Source organism: Oncorhynchus masou, chromosome 24, assembly GCF_036934945.1.
Source record: "Oncorhynchus masou masou isolate Uvic2021 chromosome 24, UVic_Omas_1.1, whole genome shotgun sequence".
Lineage (NCBI taxonomy): Eukaryota > Metazoa > Chordata > Actinopteri > Salmoniformes > Salmonidae > Oncorhynchus > Oncorhynchus masou.
In genome coordinates, this window is record NC_088235.1 from 54,699,872 (window position 1) to 54,721,984 (window position 22,113).

Sequence of the window (22,113 nt, forward strand, 5' to 3'; positions counted from 1 at the left end):
GATCAAATGGGAGCTATTTCGCCTACAAAAATGATCTTTTTGGAAAAAAGGAACATTTGCTATCTAACTGGGAGTCTCCTCAGTGAAAACTTCCGAAGTTCTTCAAAGGTAAATGATTTAATTTGGTTGCTTTTCTTATTTCCGTGAAAATGTTGCCTGCTGCCATCAGAGCCTAGCATAGCATTATGCCATGATAAACTTACACAAATGCTTATCTAGTGTTGGCTGTAACGCATATTTTGAAAATCTGAGATGACAGTGTGATTAACAAAAGGCTAAGCTTGTGTTTGAATGTATTTCATTTGCGATTTTAATCAATAGGAAAAGTTTCTAGGGGTATTTATGTCCGCTGCATTATGCTAATTCGTTTGAGGCTATGATTACGCTCCCGGATCCGGGATTGCTAGTCACAAAAGGTTAAAGCTTGGTCACAAAAGGGTCTTCCAAATGCACTTTGTGTTCCAAAGTTGTGTTAAAATGGCTTAAGGACAACAAAGTCAAGTTATTGGAGTGGCCATCACAAAGACCTGACCTCAATCCTATATAGCATTTGTGGGCAGAACTGAAAAAGTGTGTGTGAGCAAGGAGGCCTACAAACCTGACTCAGTTACACCAGCTCTGTCAGGAGGAATAGGCCAAAATTCGCCCAACTTATTGTGGGAAGCTTCTGGAAGCTAACCAAAACCTTTGAACCAAGTTAAACAACTTAAAGGCAATGCTACCAAATACTAATTGAGTGCATGCAATCCTCTGACCCACTGGGAATGTGGTGAAAGAAATACAAGCTAAAATAAACAATTCTCTCTACTATTATTCTGACATTTCACATTCTTAAAATAAAGTGGTGATCCTAACTGACCTTAGACAGGGAATATTTATTTGGTTTAAATGTCAGGAATTGTGAAAAAATGATTTTAAATGTATTTGGCTAAGGTGTATGTAAACTTCCAACTTCAACTGTAGACGAGCAGTTGGTTTGCAAACTGTCGCAGCGACATTGTCTCCAGGCTGAGGAAGTGACAAGTTTCCACAAATATGGAGTGGAAGCCACCAGTAAGGAAGACCGCTGATGGCAAAAACAGATTCCCTGTAAACAACTTTCCCACTCTGCTCTGGGACTCCCACTTCCTCATATTGGCCCACAACACACTGTCTCCATGGTGATGGAAAAACCATTTATTTCAGGGATGAACTGATGACACCTTCTCAACATCCTGGCTCATGGCAGACAATGAACAACTCCTTCAGCTTGCTATCAAAAACGATGTATTTCAGATCTTGCACACACTCTTCTATAGTAAATGTATCAGTTTGTCTCTGTGGATGGTTTGTCCTCTGACAAATCAACTGTAAATGTTAGTGTTCCTCAAGGCTCCGTTTCACTATATTTTTTACCACTTGGTAATGTCAATCAGAAACATAATGTTAACTTTCACTGCAGTGCGGAGGACGCACAGCTGTACATTTCAATGAAACGTTATGAAGCCCCAAAATTTCCCTCCCTGGACGCCTGTGTTTCAGACATAAGGAAGTGGATGGCTGCAAATGTTCTACTTTTAAACTCGGATTAATCAGAGATGCTTGTTCTAGGACCCAAGAAAGAAAGAGATATTCTGTTGATTAATTCATTAATCTTGATGGTTGTACAGTCGTCTCAAAAAAAAACTGAGAAGAACCTTGGCGTTACACTGGACCCTGATCTCTCTTTTGACGAACATATCAAGAATGTTTCAAAGACAGATTTTTTCCATCTACGTTACATTGTAGAAATCAGAAACTTTATGTTCAGAAATGATGTAAAAAAATGTATCCATGCTTTTGTCACTTCTAGGTTATACTACTGCAATGCTTTACTTCCCGGCTACCCAGATAAAGCACTAAATAAACTTCAGTTACTGCTAAACACAGCTGCTAGAATCTTGACTAGAACCAACAAATTTGATCATATTACTCCAGTGCTAGCCTCTCTACACTGGCTTCCTATTAAGGCAAGGGCTGATTTCAAGGTTTTACTGCTAACCTCCAAAGCATTACTTAGGTTTGCTCCTACCCATCTTTCCGATTTGTTCCTGCCGTACAAACCTACATGTACACTACAAGACGCAGGCCTCCTTACTGTCTCTTGAATTTCTAAGCAAACAGCTGGAGGCAGGGCTTTCTCCGATAGAGCAACATTTCTATGGAATGAGCTACCTACCCATGTGAGAGACACAGACTCGGTCTCAACCTTTAAGTATTTTTTGAAGACTCATCTCTTCAGTAGGTCCTACGACTGAGTGTCGTTGGGCCCAGGAGTGTGAAGGTAAACGGAAAGGCCCTGGAGCAACGAACCGCCCTTGCTGTCTCTGCCTGGCCGGTTCCCCACTCTCCACTGGGATTCTCTGCCTCTAACATTATTACAGAGGCTGAGTCATTGGCTTACTGGTGCTTTTCCATGCTGTCCCTAGGAGGGGTGCGTCACTTGAGTGGGTTGAGTTAATGACGTGATCTTCCAGTCTGGGTTGGCGCTCCCCCTTGGGTTGTGCTGTGGTGGAGATCTTTGTGGGCTATACTCAGCCTTGTTTCAGGATGGTAAGTTGGCGGTTGAAGATATTCCTCTAGTGGTGTGGGGGCTGTTCTTTGGCAAAGTGGGTGGGGTTATTTCCTACCTGTCTGGCCCTGTCTGGGGGTATCGTCGGACTGGGCCACAGTGTCTCCCGATCCCCCCTGCCTCAGCCTCCAGTATTTATGCTGCAGTAGTTTATGTGTCGGGAGCTAAGGTCAATCTGTTATATCTTGAGTATTTCTTCTGTCTCATCCTGTGTCCTGTGTGAATTTAAGTATGCTCTCTCTAATTCTCTCTCTCTTTCTCTCTATCTTTCTTTCTTTCTCTCTCACAGAGGACCTGAGCCCTAGGACCATGCTTCACGACTACCTGGCCTGATGACCCCTTGCTGTCCGCAGTCCACTTGGCTGTGCTGCTAATCCAGTTTCAACTGTTCTGCGTGCGTCTATGGAATCCTGACATGTTCACCGGACATGCTACCTGTCCAAGACCTGCAGTTATCAACTATCTAGAGACAGCAGGAGCGGTAGAGATACTCTGAATCATCGGCTATGTAAAGCCAACTGACATTTATTCCTGAGGTGCTGATCTGTTGCACCCTCAACAACCACTGTGATTATTATTATTTGACCCTGCTGGTCATCTATGAACATTTGAACATCTTGGCCATTTTCTGTTATAATCTCTACCCGGCACAGCCAGAAGAGGACTGGCCACCCCTCATAGCCTGGTTTCTCTCTAGGTTTCTTCCTAGGTTCTGGCCTTTCTAGGGAGTTTTTCCTAGCCACTGTGCTTCTACACCTGCATTGCTTGCTGTTTGGGGTTTTAGGCTGGGTTTATGTACAGCACTTTGTGACACCAGCTGCTGTAAGAAGGGCTTTATAAATACATTTGATTGTTTGATATATCTTGGCTCGCACTGTGATTATTGTGATTCTGAGCTCTCGGGTTCATACAGCAAGTTATGGTCTTCACTGATCTCACTCTCTGTCAGCTCCATCTGTGGTGTATAGGGGCAGGACTCGGTTTTATACAGATGGTCATGAGCGCAATCTAGCTGGGCCTCGAGCTCTTTAGTGATGGTCCCGATGGACCTCTTCTCCACCACAGCACAGGAACACTCTGGCACCCAGGGGTCAGTTTGGCATGCTGTACTAACCATTCTTTCCTGTTGGTAGAAAACAATTAAGGCATCTATTAGGCTATAGTTATATTCAAGAATCACTGCAAATACTGTATGTTGTCCATTTTTTACCTCAGGGATGATAGATTGTGTCTTGAAATGAACAATAGCCCTAGACATTGCTTGGATTTGCAATTTCTTGCACAGTCTCCTCCAGGATGAAAACATTTTCAGGGATGAAGATGTCATCCTTAAAACAAACAAATATGTTGTGAAAAAACTAAACTAAACCCAAATATATCAGGTGGCATTAACAAGCTACCTGTCTTGTATGCTAAGTCAACACACACACACACACACACACACACACACACACACACACACACACACACACACACACACACACACACACACACACACACACACACACACACACACACACACACACACACACACAGCAAATACAGGGACATTTACTATTCAGCAAACATTAGCTATGTCAACTTCAGTCTAGCTAAATGAGGTGGAGCTTACGTAATTCCCCCCCCCCCCCCAAAAAAAAATATGTCAACAAAATGTAATACTGTACTTGACTATTTGAGGTGGAAGCTAGCTACAGTAACTACCTAATAACAGGGCTACACGGAGAAACGGTTGCAATTTTAGTTGCAGTTGCTCTTAGTTGTTGCGTAAATTGACCCATTATTGTTTTTACTTCAATCAACGTCTTTCGCTGATTTTACCTTTAATTCTCCAAAGTGGGTCTGGAGATAAATATTTCAAGGTTATTCTGTTTTCTCTGTCTTGTCTTGTTTTCTGGGATCTGTGACTTTAATAAGAATATATGCATGTCTAAACAGGGTGTGTAGTGAAGAATAACCCCTGTTGTTTCCTCAATGCTTATAGCCCCGTCAACTGATGAAGGATAAATGACAAAGATACCACACAACGGACAAAGAACAAGCCCTCACAACCGATGATAGAGATGGCTTGGGTGGGTATCTTTTTATGTTGACACTGTTTTATACAAAACACCTGACAGACTGTTTCTAGCTCCCTGAACCTATCAACAATTAAGACCAAACCCAACGATCACAGTTCAGACCGAACCAAGCAATGGCTGTTGTTGTTATTGTTATCATTACCCTTTCATGTTGTCCCCTGGAACTGAGTGTCCTTGACGACATACCTCATTAGGGGTGTATGTTGTGAGGGGTTAAGGCAAAGGAGAATTACGTTTGAAAATAAGGAAGTGTTTTCTGTTCTAAAGGGATGGTTATATCAGAGTCTCTCAAAAATACAACAGTTATTTCCCAAGGTCTTTATATGAGTTAGACCATTATGAATGTATAGGACAACAACAACTACTGACCATACATTTAATGGAGAGGGAGGGGGTTGAATGCCCATAGGACCTTAGCACTGACCAACAACAATATGAAGACAATAATAACCATTTGTCTTACTAATATGGTGGAAAATAGTTGCATACTGTTGAAGCTAGACTAAAAAAACAGAGAGGATGAAAAGAGTTGCTTAGCCGTGTGTGCAACAAGAAAAGTTGAGAGAGACTTTTCATCTTTGAGGGAGATGTTAAATAATGAAGTTGACACTGCTGCCCGCCCCATTAGTCTAGGCCTTTATGGACCATTACTGTCAGGGTTAGAGGACACTCAAGAGCCAGAGGCCTACATACACACACAAACACACCCACGCACACAGGCAGGCACACACACACACACGCACGCATGCGCGCAAGCACGCACGCACGCACGCCCTCACACACACACACACACACACACACACACACACACACACACACACACACACACACACACACACACACACACACACACACACACACACACACACACACACACACACACACACACACACAAACTGCAACAGATACCTGGACTCCCCTCTCTCTAGGTAATAGATAGAGATTTGCCAGCAGTACTGGGTCGGGAGGAAAGGAGGTGTGTCGTTGTATATGTGAAAGAACACAATTTGCACTTCCTTTGTGTGTGCATAAGTGTTTGTTAGTGTGTGTAAGCGCACGTGTGTGTAGGTGTGTGCTCACGTGCATGTGTGTGTGTGCATGCTTGTCTGTGTGCAGGTGAGTGATGCAGTGTCTGGCTCCATTCTCCACCTCACTGTCAGGAAATATAATTTGTGCCTTCAGTGCTTCACCTGGATCATATTCAGCATGCAAATGTATTTCCCTAATAGTCTGAGCGTGAGATGGCCCACCAGGATTAATGATGGCATTCTCAAATGCAGCCCATATGCCTCCCCGGACCACCGGGATATTACCCACCTCTGACATGGAAAAATTGTGTTAGTTCTACAGAGGAAAACGGCGGGATATTTGTCCTGCTAGACAATATAATAGGCCAGCGCATCATCAGATTGCAAAGTCATTTCAAAAACCTTGAAGACAAATAGTGGAGAGAGAGAGAGAGAGAGAGAGAGAGAGAGAGAGAGAGAGAGAGAGGGGGAGAGAGAGAGAGAGAGAGAGAGAGAGAGAGAGAGAGAGAATAGATGGTACATATCCTAATCTGGTGGAGTAGTTATCCTTCATTTCAGGTGGAGAGGCGCTGCGATGACACATACACCAGGGCGGACTCTGGCCCTTATTTAAATGAAGCTTGCCGCATTGTGCCGAGCTCGGCTCTTTCCCGGGACACATCCCTTTTCTCTCCACCTTAATTAATCTTAGAGGCTGTTTTAGACTGCCTCCTCTAACCCCTTCTTTCTTGGGTTTTTAAAGCAAACACAATGAAATATGGACAGAGAAAATGTATTAATTATGACTCTGTGAGTATGCAGGGGTGGGGGGGCGGTGGGGCGCCAGGGGTGGCCAGGGAGAGGAGGAAGAAGGAAGAGAGAGAAATAGTAAGAGAAATTGGGGGAAGAGAGATTGAAATGGAAAGGTAAAGAGAGTAAAAGAGAGTAAAATAGAGAGAGAGAGAGAGAGAGAGAGAGAGAGAGAGGGATGGGGAGAAAGAGTAAAGCAGAGAGTATGAGAAACAGAGATAGATAGAGGATGGGGGCTTGGAGGAGTGAAAAGCTAATTAAAAAGATAAGTGACCAACAGTGCTCCCCTGTCAGGAGTGGGACCCACCCAGGAGTTAACCCCTTTGTGGCGACTGGCAGGTGGTGACATCATGGCTTTGTGTGGCCGACAGGGTGATGGAGGAGCTTGCTGTTCTCAGGTGATGCTCTACAGAGCCCATGCTCACGTACACACTAACACATAAACAAGCAAACGTACACACATCGCCTGTCTATTACAGCTCCACTGATAAAGGCACACAATGAATTTGCGGTTGCTACGAGGTAGAACAGACTCTATAATAATGTGTCTGCCTAGTTCATTATGATGGTCGCAGGTTGACACGGAGCATCTTATGCCGTTACTGCAGTAGGAGTGGAAGGTCTAATGAAAGGCTTGTTGTCATGAGCGCTTCCTTCACCGGTCCCCCTTCTCTCAACTGAACTGACCTGAGCTAAAACTCAACCCCCCCCCCTTGTGGTCCCCTCCCTCCCATCTCTCTCTACTAGCTTGGCCATTATAATGATAGGAAGAAATTCCTATGTCCCTGCTCTGGCATTGTCCAGTGTCAGAGGTCAAGATTAACAGAGAGGAGGCACAAGTTGACAGAGATGAGGCCCAGGTTGACAGAGAGGAGGCCCAGGTCGACGGGTTTTCATGTCACCTACATCTAGCCTAACTATTTGAATCGTTCTAAACAACCAATCAGCCTTATGGTATTTTTTATAGTTGATTTTCAACGTTTTTCCGCTGCCTAACTGGAGTGAGACCAGGATAAACATAGATAAACCTGATCTACAGTACTGCAGCTCTATACAGTCCCAGTAGTGAGGCACTTAGTATAAGGTACAGTGCTCCTTCCTTCCCTCCCTCATCATAATGAAAAACAAAGTCCCCTGTTTATCTGGCTTCAGCTGGTAGCAAAATACAGAGGTCAAGGACAGGAGACAGGCCATTCTTACCTAATGATGAGATATGACCTATGTGCTTCTTAGTGTTTGTCATTGTATAATGGCAGGGTGTGTTTAAGAGGGGGTGTTTGAAATTCTATTGTGATCACTGGAGATTCATAGGGACCCGGTTCATCCACGGTCATAAACATTCTAGGAAAGAACACGGAACTCACCAGTGACCAATTAGACGGAGGCTGCAAGGAGGAGAGGGGCCAAACAAACACATCTGATTGGCTAGCAGGGACCCCTGTTGTTCCGATGGTCCTGAGTATGGACAAAATTATGAAATAAAGGGCATTATCTCTACAGATACTGTGTGGTAGCACTGAAAGTACAGAGACCACATACTCAGACAGGTCTCATTACATCTTATTACAGTCTCCACTCTCCAGGTAAGATCTTTGCTACTCAACGCATTGCTATTCAAGTTTCAAGTTCCATGTTTTAATTTCACATGCACAAGTACAGTGAGATGCCTTTCTTGCTAGCTCTAAACCCAACAATGCAATAGTCAATATCAATGTATTACTAAATATAACATGAGGGTAAAATAAAACACACAACAAATACAAATAATATAATCATGAGAAAGAGGGTAAGTTGTATATAGGATCAGTTCCAATACCATATTTACAATGTGCAGGGATACTGGAGTGATAGATGTAGATGTGTATAGGGGTAAAGTGAGTAGGCATAAGGATATACACTACACGCTCAAAAGTATGTGGACACCTGCTTGACAAACATTTTATTTAACATTTATTTAACTAGGCAAGTCAGTTAAGAAAAAAATCGTATTTACAATGATTGCTGGGGAACAGTGGGTTAACTGCCTTGTTTAGGGGTAGAATGACAGATGTTTACCTCGTCAGCTCGGAGATTCGATCCAGCAACCTTCGGTTACTTGCCCAATGCTCTAACAACTAGGCTACCTGCCGCCCCACATCTTATCCTAAAATGATGGGCGCTAACATGGAGTTGGTCCCCCCTTTGCTGCAATACATGCTTCCACTCATCTGGGAAGCTTTTCCATTAGTTGTTGGAACATTGCTACGGGGACTTGCTTCCATTCATCGACAAGAGCCTGAGTGAGGTTGGGCACTGCTGTTGGGTGATTAGGCCTGGCTTGCAGTCGGCGTTCAAATTCATCCCAAAGGTGTTGAGGTCAGAGCTCTGTGTAGGTCAGTCAAGTTCTTCCACACCGATCTCAACAAACCAATTCTGTATGGACTTCGCTTTGTGCACGGGGGCATTGTCATGCTGAAAAAGAAAAGGAACTGCCCCAAAGTTGGAAAAAGGGAATTGTCTAGAATGTCATTGCTGTAGGGTTAATACTTCCCTTCACTGGAGCTAAGGGGCCTAGCCCAGACCATGAAAAAGAGCTCCACACCAGTATTCCTCCTCCACCAAACTTTACAGTTGGCAGTATGCACTCGCACAGGTAGCATTCTCCTGGCACCCGCCAAATCCAGATTCGTCCGTCTGACTGGTAAATGTTGAAGCATGATTTATCACTCCAGAAAACGCGTTTCCACTGTTCCAGAGTCCAATGGTGGGAAGCTTTACACCACTCCAGCCAACGCTTGGCATTGCGCATGGTGATCTTAGGCTTGTGTACGGCTGCTCAGCCATGGAAACCCATTTCATGAAGCTCCCGACTTGATAGTTAGTGTTGCAACTGAGGACAGAGGATTTTTACGCGCTTCAGCACTTGGCGCTCCCGTTCTGTGAACTTGTGTGGTCTACCACTTTGCGGCTGAGCCGTTGTTGCTCCTAGACGTTTCCGCTTCACAATAACAGCACTTACAGTTGTCCTGGGCAGCTCCAGCAGGGCAGAAATTTGACAAACTGACTTGTTGGGAAGGTGGAACCCTATGAAATTGCCAAATTGAAAGTCATGGGCCATTCTTCTGTCAATTTTTGTCTATGGAGATGTCAGCAATGGGTGTGGCTGAAATAGCCAAATCCACTCATTTTAAGGGTCGTTCAAATCAATGTAGTGTATGATAAATAGAGTAGCGGCAGTGTACATGATTGTGTGTGTGCATGCATGCGTGTGTGTGTGTGTGTGTGTGTGTGTGTGTGTGTGTGTGTGTGTGTGTGTGTGTGTGTGTGTGTGTGTGTGTGTGTGTGTGTGTGTGTGTGTGTGTGTGTGTGTGTGTGAGTGAGTGCGCGTGAATGTGTCCTGTGAGTGTTCATGAAGATGTAATAATACAAATAAAATACAAGGGTCATATCAGATAGTCGGTGTAACGATTTTGTTAGATATTTAGCAGTCTTAAGGCTTGGGGATAGAAACTGTTCAGGAGCCTGTTGGTGTCAGACTTGATGCACCAGTACTGCTTGCCTTGCGGAAGCAGAGAGAACAGTCTATGACTTGGGTGGCTGGAGTCTTTAACGATTCTCTGGGCTTTCCTTTCACACCGCCTGATATAGATGTCCTGGTTGACAGGGAGCTCGGCCCCAGTGATGCACTAGGCTGTCAGCACCATCCTCTATAGCGCCATGCGATCGAGGACGGTTCTGTTGCCATACCAAGCTGTGATGCAGCCAGTCAAGATGCTCTCAATGGTGCATCTGTATAACTCTTTGAGTACTTGAGGGTCCATGCCAAACCTTTTCAACCCCATGAGGGGGACGAGGCATGTTACCACCATCGTCAGCAAACTTGATGACGGTGTTGGAGTCATACGTGGCCACACAGCCGTGGGTTAACAGGGAGTAAAGGAGGAGACTAAGCACACACCACTGTGGGGCCCCCGTTTTGAGGGTCAGGGTGGCGGAGGTGATGTTACCTACCCTTACCACCTGGGGTCTGCCCACCAAGAATTCCAGGATCCAGTTGCAGAGGGAGGGTCCTAAGCTTGGTGACCAGCTTTGAGGGGACCATGGTGTTGAACGCTGAGCTTTAGTCAATGAACAGCATTCTCTCTAGGTGGGTGAGGGGAGTGTGGATGTAATTGAGACTGAGTCGTCTATGGATCTGTTGGGCTATATGCAAATTGGAGTGGGTCTAGGGGTCTGGGATGATAGAGTTGATGTGTGCTGTAACCAGCACTTGATGATTACAGATGTGAGTGCTACAGGGCGGTAGTCATTGTGGCATGAAACCTTAGGGTACAGGAATGATTGTGGTCAGTTTAAGACGTGTGGATTAAAGACTGGGACAAGGAGAGGTTGAAAATGAAAGTGAGTATGCCTGCCAGCTGTTCCGCGCATGGTTTGAGAACGTGCCCTAGAATACCGTCCGGCACCTGCGGCCTTGCGAGTGTTGACCTGATTAAAGACCTTACTCACGTCGGCCTCGGAGAGTGAGATCACCCAGTCTTCTGGGTCAGTGGGAGCACTCACACACGGCACGGTGTTGTTATTGTCAAAGCGTACTGACAACACCCCTAGTGATTACCATTGCCAACACAAAAATGCCAGGAAGAAATCCTGGTTTTCTGATTTAGTGAAAACATTGCATCTTCAAGTTGATGGAAACGATCTTCCACATACATTCTCAGTGGCGGTAACGCACAATATATTGTGCTGTGTATTCACTGAGTCCTTATTCGGGTTCTAGATCAGCTAAACCAGTTATCTGACCTAAAGGCCTATTATGTCTCTCCTATGACTATGTCACTCGTATGATACTTGTAGAAGACTTTGGAATAACCTGTGCTGGTCCTTCTACCCTACAGATTAAGACACGTGAGAAGCATGCTTTATTAACAATGCTTCTCATCCAAAATTGGTATTTTATTAAAAACCAATGCCTAATTAAATTCCTAGATGAGGGGGCAGTGAACAATGTCAGATAGTGGCCACTTTAATTTGGGTTTTAAAGTAATTAGAGAGGTCTGATATGAGTGAGCACCGTGCTGAGGACCCCTCTAACGAGTTAAACAAGAAAAATTGCCAGTCTCCTTCTCTGGCAGCAGCTAATTGCCTTGATATGATGGGACATTGCCAATGATGTCAGTCCAACCTTATTTTCTTAATATGCTGTTTCGTTTTCATTTCTTTTTAATTACATAGGATTTCTGTAGCTTTTGTCACAGACGAAAGTATAAAGAAAAAAAAGTAGGCCTTGGAAATGTCCATAGATACTTTAACGTTGTGAATAGCGTATTCATATAGATGTTTGTTGTTGTGTCTGCTCGTCACGATTACCCATGCACTATGTTCAGGTATTATACTCTATTCATCAATGATAGTGAAAGGATTGGATGAAACAAGCAGTTACTATTTAGGTTGTTGTATGGGGATGAGTTTTAAGCCATGAATCAGAACTATTACATTTTATTTTGCCTGCAGGCGCTAACTGTGTTACAGCATCACCCATCACACACAGACACACACACACACACAGACACAGACACACACACACACACAGACACAGACACAGACACAGACACAGACACAGACACAGACACACACACACACACACACACACACACACACACACACACACAGACACACACACAGACACAGACACAGACACAGACACAGACACACACACACACACACACACACACACACACACACACACACACACACACACACACACACACACACACACACACACACACACACACAGACACAGACACAGACACACACACACACACACACACACACACACACACACACACACACACAGACACAGACACAGACACAGACACAGACACAGACAGACACACACACACACACACACACACACACACACACACACACAGACACACACACACACACAGACACACACACAGACACAGACACAGACACACACAGACACACAGACACAGACACAGACACAGACACAGACACACACACACAGACACACACACACAGACACACACACAGACACACACACACACACAGACACAGACACACACACAGACACACACACACACACACACACACACACACACACACACACACACACACACACACACACACACACACACACACACACACACACACAGACACACACACACACACACACACACACACACACACACACACACACAGACACACACACACACACACACACACACACACACACACACACACACACACACACACACACACACACACACACACACACACGCGCACACGTGTCGTTATTATGATAAAGAGTTTGATTGTGCAATATCTTGATAAGTTCAATAAATGGCTCTTCAATGGGAGTCCTAATCCTAGAGCAGTAGTGCTGGGTTTTAACTATACACACGAGCCCTACTTTATCATGCCTTTACATTGTGAATTGAAATATTTACAAATGACAAGGAAAAGGAAATTTCAGGAAACCAAAAAGAGCTGATACGGTACGTGTTTATTCATATGTTTCACTTAACCTTTACATTCAACGGTTTAATAAAAAAATACCTCATCCTGCATCTACAAACAACCTATAAGTAGTGGATTAAGTTGGGGAACAGATAGACTTTTGTCATTATTTACATGGCCTGTTGAAGCATCGATCCAGTGGGCTGCTTGCTCATACACACTCTAAAATGAATAGCGTTTGGCCCGGCCTACAGGGTCCTCATTTAATTTCCTCTGTGTTTGTTGACAGACCTACAGACTTGGCTTGTTTGGCTTCTCCCAACTTCTAAAATGAAAGGTCAACCAGCTTCATCAACCAGCCCCAAACAGGACCTAGGTAAAAGGCCCTCCTACAAGCTACATCTCAAGAGCTCTCAGGAAACAAACAAAACCCTCGCTGCCACAGCAACCAGGTTTACAGACATGGCACAAAATGTGGCCCTTTGGCCAGAGAGGTTAACAAAGAGGAACGAACCGGAGAAGCACTTTGTCTGAATATCATTAACCAAACCTAAAAATATAAGAATAAAAACACTAATTACATCTTTGAATATAAATGTTTTTGGACATGAATGTACTATGTCTAACACATTTTGATAAGGCAGCTTATAAGATCAATATCACTACATATGGAATATAACTATGTAATTATCGCACATAACATTTATTTTACATATCACACATTACTCGCGAAAGTGTATGCACCCCATTATTTGGATCTCCATTGTTGCTGTGGTTATGCGTGTGAGCGCTCATTATGGGGTGTCTGGTTCAGGCCATCAGTAAGCTCTTGCACCACTGTCTCTGTGGAAATCACTGAGCCTATCTCACTGCTTAGCAACAAGCCCTGGGGCCTGTTTTGCACAGCTTAATTCAGATGAGACGACGGTGCACGTGACTGGCTGAGTGGCCCACTCCTCCCCTCCTTCAATCTCTTTCTCACTCCCCCACTTTCTATATCTCAATATCACTCACCCTCACTATTTTACTTACTAAATCTTCTTCACTCTCTCTTTCATCCTAAATCTCATTCTCTCTCTATCCCTCTATCTCCTTTTCCAATCCTTCCCTCTCTTCCTCTCTTCCCTCTATCTACTTCTGCTGAGTGGAGCACACTGAGGGGACGAGGGAGGAATCAACAATGGGTGATGTAACTGTGAGAGCAGCAGCTGCTGTGTTGTTCTGTGCTGCCTGGCAGTAATGAGGACTGGCCTAGACCAGATAGCAACACTGGACTGAGAGGACTCAGGGAAAACACTAGGTTAGACTAAGCACGAGTGAAAGACAACAGACACTCTACTCTGCTACAGATAGACCTCGCCACCACAGATAACACACTCACTGAGATAAAGTTTAGCTAATGTTCACCTTCTGTCTGCCTGGAATGAGCCGTGGGGGGACCACAGGCTTGAGTTTTATTAAGAACACCCCAATATAATAAATAATAATGGTATTATTTGATTCATCATTGACCTATAAAATGCAATATAGAGGTTTAAAAAAGGGGATTCCAGCTAGTATGTCATCCCACTACTTTCTCCATATTTTTCCACTCGCCCCACAGTGTCAAGTATAGTATGTCTGTTCACCAGTCATGTAACAATGTTTCGTTGCTGTACAAGTACCATTTCATATACAGATGTAGGATCTTACTTTGAGTCAGTTTGCTACAGCAGATACAATAATCTTGCGGCAACAGTAAATGTGAATTATTATGTGGATTATAATAATGACATTTTTTGGAGGGTTGATACATTTTTCTAAGTGGAAATTACAAACTTTAGAAGCCTTTTCAAACTCAAGTACACTACAGGTTTGCATTTCCTGCTGGGCAGGAACTAAATGACTATCGCCCCGTAGCACTCACTTCTGTCATCATGAAGCTAGTTGAGGATCATACCACCTCCAACTTACTTGACATCCTAGACCCACTTCAATTTGAATAGATCCCCAATAGATCCACAGATGATGCATTCCCCATCACACTGCACACTGCCCTATCCCACCTGGACAAGAGGAATACCTACTGTATGAAAGAATGCAGTTCATTGACTAGAGCTCAGCTATCAGCCATCAGCACCATAGTACCCTCCAAGCTCATCGTTAAGGTTGGGGCCCTGGGTTTGAATCCCGCCCTGTGCAATTGGGTCCTGGACTTTCTGATGGTCCATCCCCAAGTAGTGAAGGTAGGAAACAACTATGCTGATTCTCAACACAGGGGCCCCACAAGAGTGTGTACTCAGCCCACTCCTGTACTCTCTCTTCACCCATGACTGCATGGCCACACACGCATTCATCTCAATCATCAAGTCTGCAGATGAACAACGGTTGTCGGCCTGATTACCAACAATGACGAGACAGCCTACAGGGAGGAGGTGGCCGCTCTGGCAGACTGGTGCCATGAAAATAACCTCTCCCTCAATGTCGACAAAACAAAGGAGCTGATTGTGGACTTCAGGAGACAACAGAGGGAGCACCTCCCTATACACAGTTCAAAGTCCAACATATCACTGACAATCTGAAATTGTCCAACCACACAGACAGTGTGGTGAAGAAGACCCTCACAAACTTTTACAGATGCACAATTGAGAGTATCCTGTCGGGCTGTAACACTGCCTGGTAGGCAACTGTACTACCCACAACTACATGGCTCTCCAGAGGGTGGTGCGGTCTGCCCAATGCAGCACCCGGGGCACACTGCCTGCCCTCCAGGACATTTACATCACCAGATGTCACAGGAAAGCCAGAAAGATCATCAAGGACATCCAGGACCCACCTGAGCCACGGCCTGGTCACCCCGCTATCATCCATAAGGTGAGGTCAGTACCGGTGCATCAAAGCTGGTGCCGACAGACTGAAAAACAGCTTCTATCTCAAGGCCATCATAGTGTTAAATATCTTTCACTAGCCGGCCTCCACTCAGTACCCTGCCCTGAACTTTAGTCACTGTCACTAGCCGGCTACCACCCGGTTACTCAACCCTGCACTTTAGAGGCTGCTGCCCTATTTACAGTACATAGACATGGAATCACTGGTCACTTTAATAATGGAACACTAGTCACTTCAATAATGTTTACATACTGTTTTACTAATTTCATATGTGTATACTGTATTTTATTCTACTTGATAATGCAAGAGAAGCCAGTGTTTGTTGGACATAGTGGCAAACACGGCCTTTTTGGGCATTATCACTTCTATACAAGGGGTTACCAACATATTCAAATAATGATCTACATATTTTTATTAAAAAGTTTATTTTGATTCATTTATTCGTACTATTTCTTCCTTCCACAAGATATAGTTCCAACACAAATGGAGGGTTGCTAGAGACGCGACCCACTCATTTGTACTTTTTGTTCTGTATCTTTAGATGCAACCCAGTCGTTCATTCTAAATGTTCTATTGCCACGGCAACGTTCTTATCCCTTGCTTGCTAGCTAGGCAACTACGGCTAATTTACAGTTGCGTCAAAAAACTCAGCCAGAATAACAGCAAAGTATTTTTACCAGCAAATTCTTACCAGCTAATTATTACCAGCATGTCACGTGTACAACCAGGAAAAATCCTAGACCACCTTTACTCCAAACACAGAGGTGCATACAAAGCTCTCCCCCGCCCTCAATTTGGCAAATCAAAAAAATTTCATAATTCTAACCTCCTGATTCCTGCTTACAAGCAGAAACTAAATCAGGAAGTACTAGTGACTCGCTCAATACGGAAGTGGTCAGATGACGCGGATGCTACACTACAGGACTGTTTTGCTAGCACAGACTGAAATATGTTATGGGATTCATCCAATTGCATTGAGGAATACAGCACCTCAGTCATCGGCTTCATCAATAAGTGCATCGATGACGGCGTGCCCGCAGTGACTGTACATACATATCCCAACCAGAAGCCATGGATTACAGGCAATATTCACATCAAGTTAAAGGCTAGAACTGCCACTTTCAAGGAGCAGGAGACTAATTTGGACGCATATAAGAAATCCTGCAATGCCCTCAAACAAACCATCAAACAAGTAAAGCGCCAATACAAGGTTGAGATTGAATCCTACTACTCCGACTCTGATGCTCAGCGGATGTGGCAGGGCTTGACAAAAATTTAACCGACAACAAATGGACACCCAGACGCGAGTTGCCCAGTGACGCGAGCCTACCAGACGAGCTGAACGCCTTTTATGCTCGCTTCGAGGCAAGCAACACAGAAGCATGCATGAGAGCACCAGCTGTTCTGGATGACTGTGTGATAATGCTCTCAGTAGCCGATGTGAACAAAACCTTTAAACAAGTCAACATTCACAAAGCCGCTGGGCCAGGGCCAGATTACCAGTACGTGTACCCTAAACATGCGTGGACCAACTGTCAAGTGTCTTCACTGACATTGTCAACCTTTCCCTGACCGAGTCTGTAATATCTACATGTTTCAAGCAGACCACCATAGTTCCTGTGCCCAAGGAAGCAAAGGTAACCTTCCTAAATGATCACATCAACAGCATCCTCCTGGACACCTTAGACACACTCCAATTTGCATACCGCCCCAACAGATCCAAGGAGGACGCAATCTCAATCGCACTTCACACTGCCCTTTTTCACCTGGATAAAAGGAACACCTATGTGAGAATGCTGTTCATTTACTACAGCTCAGCGTTCAACACCATAGTGCTGACAAAGCTCATCACTAAGCTAAGCACTCTGGGACTTAGACACCTCACTCTGCAACTGGATCCTGGACATCTTGACGGGCCGCCCCAGGTGGTATGAGTAGGCAACAACACGTCTGCATGCTGATCCTTAACACTGTGGCCCCTCAGGGGTGTGTACTTAGTCCCCTGCTGTATCCCTGTTCACCCACGACTGCATGGCCAAACACGACTCCAACACCATCATTAAGTTTGCTGATGACACAACAGTGGTTGGCCTGATCACCAACAACGATGAGACGGCCTATAGGGAGGTGGTCAGAGAACTAGCAGTGTGGTGCCAGGACAACAACATCTCCCTCAATGTGAGCAAGACAAAGGAGCTGAACATGGACTACAGGAAAAGGCGGGCCGATCAGGCCCCCATTAACATCGACTGGGTTGTAGGGGAGCAGGTCTAAAACCATTAGACTGCTGGACAATTCATAAAAATCACCACCGGACAATTTCCATGGACTGACTCCCCCCCACCACACACCTTTTTGTACACTGCTTCCTCCCTATGCATAGTCACTTCACCCCAACCTGCATGTACAGATTACCTCAACTAGCCTGTACCTTCACAGTGACTCTGTACCGGTGCCCCCTGTATATAGCGTTGTTATTCTTATTGTGCTACTTCTTTTTTTCTTCTTTTTTTATAAATGTTTGCAAATTTATTAAAAATGAATTACAGATATATGTAATTTACATACCGTACAAGTCAAAAGTTTGGACACACCGACTCATTCCAGGTTTTTTCTTTATTTTTACTACTTTCTACATTGTAGAATTATAGTAAAGACATCAAAACTATATAACTTTTTATTTTAGCCTACCGAGCCTAATATTTTCTTATTGGACTGCACTGTTGGTTAAGGGCTTGTAAGTAAGCATTTCATTGTAAAGTCTACACTTGTTGTATTCGGTGCATGTGGCAAATAAAGTTTGATTTTATCTTTATTTAACTATGCAAGAATTTTTACCTTGTCAGCTGAGGGATTTGATCTTGCAACCTTTCGGTTACAAGTCTAACACTCTAACCACTAGGCTACCTACCGCCCCAATTTGATTTGAAAGTAGCTGCATTTGCCTTTGTTTAAGCTGTTTTCTAGTTCAAATGTATTTGGATACATCCATAACAATGAACTTATGATGCACGACTTTGTGTGGCATTCCATGGCATTCATTTGAACTGATTTGAATAAATGAAACCATACATTCTCTTTGTTATGTATGTTATTGTATGTCACATTTATCTGTGCATTGCTCTGGATTTTGCATTGGTTGAAATATCTTTCGGAGTCTCTGCGCTACTACTTCCGCTGCCTTACTTCTTCCTTTTGGGTGTTGATGGTATAATGCAGTGTTCTCTTTGTTTTCAGCCAGGATGTTCCTCCAGCGTTTTCTGTCTGTCAGTGACGGATGCCAGTAGCTATGGAGCAAACCTTCACACCGATTCCTACTCACTGGCATAATCTCCCTGGCTTCTAGAAGGATGTTAAACTCTTCCTTAGTGAGTGTTTTGAAGTCAACAACTTTTTTCTTCTCTGCTAACCAGCCCAGTTTGTATTCTTATCTTTTTTCTTTTTCATTGCAGCTTTTCTCTAGGTCAATCAATGCAGCATCCTCCAAATCTGCATGCCTGGGTATTATTGCCATCTCTTTTTCCCATTCATCCATAGTCATGCCACCAAAAGATCAAAAGAAATGTTCCACTCATCCATTTCAGTTTTCGCAACAAAGTATTGATTTAGCCAGTCAAATGAAAAAAAAATGTTATATGTTGCTATGACAACGAGCTCAATTTACTGTCAGTGTCGTTCGGACACATTCACTTTATATGGGACAGTGGAGATTGCAATTTAATATTGAAACAATATTGAAAAGGTCGGAGAGAAAGACAGCGGGTTTTATACTAATCTCTGCTGGTGAAAACCAAATGCTAGTCTAAAAGAAATAGGAGATAATGTCTAGATGATTTTTATAGTGGAGATCAAGTTTATACATTTCATGGCAGGGTTGATGAGACAGTGGATTGCGCAGTGATATGGAACAGAGTAAATAGGCATTTCAACGTCATAGATTTAGCCGGTGGTAACTTGTGAAATAGACACGGCTATAATGTGGTTTTAACCAATCAGCATTCAGGATTAGACCCACCCGTTTTATAATGTATTTCAGTCAATGTCACTCTGACATTGCTCGTGCTAATTTTTATATATTTCTTAATTCCATCCTTTCACTTTTAGATTTGTGTGTATTGTTGTGAATTCTTAGATGCTACTGCGCTGTTGTAGCTAGGAACACTAGCATTTCACTACACCTGCAATAACATCTGATAAATATGTGTATGTGACCAATACAATTTGATTTGATGATAATTCTCATCATCAAAAGAGTGATCAAATGAAGATCCTACATCTGTAGTGTGTCACACTGAGAGGGAAAGTGGAGTGAGATCCTGACATGGACTTACACAGCAGACACACCGTTTAACATCTTCACCGATGGCGGGTCAATTACACGGGTGTAATTGCAATAATTCCAATACCGCCGCAGTCAAGCTTGACAGTTTCCAGACCAGCTCCTATAATTGCAGGTTGACATATGCAACTGGAAATCAAAGGGAGCTCACAGTATAGAGTGGAGCACTAGTCTATGACTTCCGATGTGGAACAGTGGATAGCTCATGCAACAAAAGCTGGAGTTATTAGCAGGAGTTGTTAATGGTAAATTGGTGTGAATGCCAAATCGTCAGGGTTAGGATTGAATGAGATGAGAAGGGAGGAGTGGGTTTTGGCAGTGCAGAGACATTGGTAGACCCTACACTCTTACAAAAATGGGTTCCAAAAGGGTTCGCCGGCTGTCCATAGAAGAACCATTTTTTGGTTCCAGGTATATCCCTTTTAGTTTCCATGTAGAACCAAAAGGGTTCAACCAGGAACCAGAAAGGGTTATTCAAAGAACCCCTTTAGGTTTTAGTTAGCACCTTTTTTGTACATTCCAAAGGTATTTGTTTCTGGAAATTGGATATTGGACATTGTCTCACATTGTTTGTGTGACTGTGTTTGAGAGTGTTCAGATCTTCCATTCCTTTCAAATCTTTTGGTATTTGTTTCATTAGTCCATTGTTGATATAGTCACAAAACTTTAAAAACACAGAAATACAGGTGGTATGATGCAAAATGCATCATACCGGCTGTATTTATGTATTTTGAAAGTTAAATACCTTGAAAACTTAATTGCTGAAATGTGAAAAAATGTGCGACTATATCAGCAATGAACTAATGAAACAAATACAAAAACATAATTTAGGGTGGAGTTTTCCTTTAAGCACTTTATGTCAAATGCATTTCTCAAAAAATAATCCAATGGCTAAATAAATACATCTTGATTAATTAATTGAGCTGCTCCACTATGCCTGTCCAAATGTCAGTTGGAGGCTTCATCAAAAGGACCACACTCAAGGCTAATCCTCGTCTTTCATGTGGTCACAGAGAAACCGGAGACCGTGGGTGAGGTGTAGCCCTGTGAGCTAAACCCCAGTGAGGCTCCTGTATTCTCTCACTTGTCTATAGATGCTCCAAACCACATCTCTCTCGTGGTGGGATTCCAGAGGCTAGCTAGTGGCCAAGAACACTGTAAGGAATATCTGAGTCTTGCTTCCAGGAGCTAGCGCACCATTAGGATTTACGGCAGTGGAACATAAAGCACTCAGGGACAATCCCCATCTATATATCGGTAACATAAATTTTAGCGTTGCTATTATAGGGAAAAGAGAAAGGGGTAGAGTGCAATTACATGTGCAATTACACTGTTACAAATTTTGTTGTTAACTGTAATAACTCATAGTTACACTGTTCTAGCAACATGTAACTGGGGGTAATTGCAGTCTATAATTACAGTTGAACAATGAATGCTTGTTACCATGCTTGTTACTGCAAATGTGCAAGTTTCCACTAAATTCACATATTTAGTGTTGTTTTTTTTTCTCAGCTGCATCCGATACAATAACAACTGTTACAAGGGTGTCATCTCTCGTGGACAGATGTGCTGGGTGTCCGAGATTATAAAGGTCGGAGGCTCAATAGGCTCTAATTACCTACCCGTGAATGCTCTGTTCAAAATCTCCACTCAATGTTGTTGCCAGCACTTGCCCCTAAAAACTGTACCATCTGTGTTTATTTGGTTGCGTTTAACAGAAACAGATCAGATGTAGTTCAACCGCAGAAGGGTGTCATACCAGATTATAATTAAAACATGTACTTAACATTAATGTGTGCGTTAACCATTATGACAACTTGAACCTCTTTGCCATCCAAGTGGGAGGATAAGCACAGTAGTACACTACTGAGTACATGTAATATCTACAGTACCTAAGTACAATGTAATTACAAGGTGTTACACAGGATTTAGCTAGTTAAAATGAAGTGTATCTTG

General features: G+C 43.5%; 1 long non-coding RNA gene across 1 annotated transcript; it reads left to right on the forward strand.

The window, feature by feature from the left end:
- The first annotated feature begins 3,581 nt into the window (after positions 1-3,581).
- Positions 3,582-21,474, forward strand: LOC135511640 (uncharacterized). Its single transcript, XR_010451283.1, has 4 exons — positions 3,582-3,680; positions 4,575-4,662; positions 19,056-19,186; positions 19,271-21,474. It is a non-coding gene; the product is annotated as an uncharacterized LOC135511640 (long non-coding RNA).
- The last annotated feature ends 639 nt before the right edge of the window (positions 21,475-22,113 follow it).